This window comes from Octopus bimaculoides, chromosome 19, assembly GCF_001194135.2.
Source record: "Octopus bimaculoides isolate UCB-OBI-ISO-001 chromosome 19, ASM119413v2, whole genome shotgun sequence".
Taxonomy (NCBI): Eukaryota; Metazoa; Mollusca; class Cephalopoda; order Octopoda; family Octopodidae; genus Octopus; species Octopus bimaculoides.
Genome location: NC_068999.1, coordinates 1104363 through 1107358, shown reverse-complemented (window position 1 = coordinate 1107358; position 2996 = coordinate 1104363).

Below are 2996 nucleotides of genomic sequence, written 5' to 3'. Positions count from 1 at the left end.
ATATATATATATATATATATATATATACCTAAATTGTGATGGCTAAATCGAGTTACATGTCTGTCTTTATTTTTTCCGTCATTCTGACCGTCTGCCTCTCTTTCCTTTCTCAACGTATTAGGGAACTAAAAACTGAAAAATAATCATTTCATATTCACTAAAAGAGAGCTGGTTGACAAATCGAAAGAAAATCGAAAATAAAATCAAATACTCTCAGAGTCTTATCATTGATCCCAGCATCGTACCCTACCGTTCTATTAAAAGTTCTTAGTCGATATAGTGTATACAAGTATTCATATGAAATGCATCATCTCCAGCTTCACGTGATTCCCTCAATAGTATTAATAAATTAGCTGTGATTATTTTAATGAGTTTTAGATTTGGAATGCTGCAAAAGAAACCTGCAATTTTTATTGCCGCTAAATATATATTTATGAAGCAATTACAATGTGCCAGTTCTTGGGGATAGATTTTCATTACAGCAATTATCGTACACTGTAAATAAACACAAGAAATATATTCTACATGGCAAAAGTACGGCGCAGAAATTCGTTTCTTTTTAATAGCTTTGCGCAACAGGTTTTCTTCCGTAAAATACGTGATTTCAGGTTTTATTTCTACTGCACAGTAGTAGTAGTAGTACTAGTAGTAGTAGTAGTAGTAGTAGTAGTAGTAGTAGTAGTAGTAGTATGTATGTATGTATGTATAAATCGATAAATAGATAGATAGATAGACAGACAGACAGACAGACAGATATATATAGATAGATAAGCGATATACAAGGAAACACACTGAAACAAACACAGTCTCATATAAACATACATGTAATGCATGTATATATATGTATGTGTGTCTGTATGTGTGTATGTATGTGTATGTGTGTGTGTTTGTGTGTGTGTGTGTGTGTGTGTATGCATATATGTACATGTATGTAGCCCATAGAGTGATAAAGATTTACGGAAAGATAGAGAAAATGAGGAACGAGATATATAAGTGATATAATGAAAGTATAAATCCCAAAATAAACAATGGAAGCAAAAGCGGGTGGGTGAGGGGTAGGGGACGGGTGAATGGCACACATAACGGAAATGTAAAGGAATGCAGTGCAAAGTAAAGCAATGCAGAGCAAATCAGTGAGCGTGCCATGGGATTCGCCGCGAATTTCGCAATCAATTTGTTTAATGATTCGGAAAAGCTATTAACCGAACAAACATTCTTTTTTTTCTCCTTGTTGTTTGTTATATAATGAGAGTGATGGAAAGTTGTAGAACACCAGGTGATAGGGGTGGGGTGGGGGAGAAAAAAGACAACTTAGACTCGATGGTGGAGATGATGATGACGATGATGATGATGATGACGATGATGCTCTTGGTGACTATGGTGGTCATGAAAGTGCATTGATGGTGATGCTAATGCTTTGCTTCCGCTGTTGCTGCCGATGATGACGATGATGACGATGATGATGATGATGATGGTGATGATGATGATGATGATGGACGCACAGACATCCAAGGAGACAACCACGTTCGCCTAATGTGATAATGATTTATTTGACTTGAACACCTTCGTCACCGCAATGAGGATGACTGTGATGATGACGACGACGATGATGGTCATGATAATGATGATGACGACGATGACAACAATGATAATGATGACGATGTGCGCATGTGCCTATTTATGCATAGAGGCACTGTCCTTATAAACCTCGGTAGTCAACATGATCCCGATGATGTCATTATCATTACCTTCGCCATCATTATCATCATGATCATCATTTTCATCATCATCATCATTCTGGTCATCATCGCCAACTTCAGAATCACCCTCTTCCTCAACATCGTCGTCATCCTGTCTCTTTTACTCTCGTCTCCATTTCACCCCAACCCTTTGTCTCTTCCGTCCAATCACAGACTTCGACCAACTCACCGATCAATTCTTGTGTGCGTTACTTGCTTCTGCACAGACGCGTACACGTGAAGCTGCATTTGCAAACACACAAACGTGTTTTCAAACATACTGCCAGACCTACACACATATACATATATACGTACACGCATATATACCGCAACACGTACTGAGTTCACTGTAATTAGACACACACTCACATTCCTACGCTTGTAAACTCACATAAATTGGCATACTCACAGCTCTCGGAGAATGCATATAGTTACACATCCATACATATCTACAAGTGACACACGTAGATACATATACACTTCACCCACAAGATGTATGACCGCAGATATCCATGCATAAGAATACATCTAATTATCCACATATGCATACACATTACTGATGTGATGTATAGTCACACACATATATGCATATATGCACACATACACAAAACATATACACATACGTATACAAACATCAATATACGCGCATACGCTATCATATACACGGATCTCACTCTAGTAACACACACACACACACACGCACACCTCATCGTCAGTCCTCACGGTATCCAAACAACGTTAATTACCGAAAAGCCCATTCTTTGATTGGTTATTCCTGAATTTCCTCCGAGGAATTTGTCTTGATTTACAGACATTTAGTTCAATGGATTTTACAGATAATTGCTGTGGTGTAGTGGATTTTAGCCCCTTGTTGTGTGTTGTGTGAAGGCGCGTGGCACAGTGTTATGGTGTTCGGTTCCAGATCGCAAGATCGTGAGTTCAATTCTCGGAGCGAGCGGCGTGTTGTGTCCTCCAGCGAAACAATTTATTTCACGTTGCTTCAGTTCATTCTGTCGGCAAAATTGAGTTGTGCCTCTCCTTCGAAGGAACAGCCTTGTCCATCAAAAAACTACATTAAGGGTATGTGTGTGTGTGGGCTGCTCAGCTACAGAAGACGTGCACAAGTAATATATTAGCTTGACGGTCGGCGAAAAGAGAGACTTTGACGTTTCGAGTATAAATCTTCGTAGGAAAAATGAAAGGGAAGAGTTAAAAGAAGGAAAAGAATTCCCTAACAGCACGTGTGTAGTTACATTG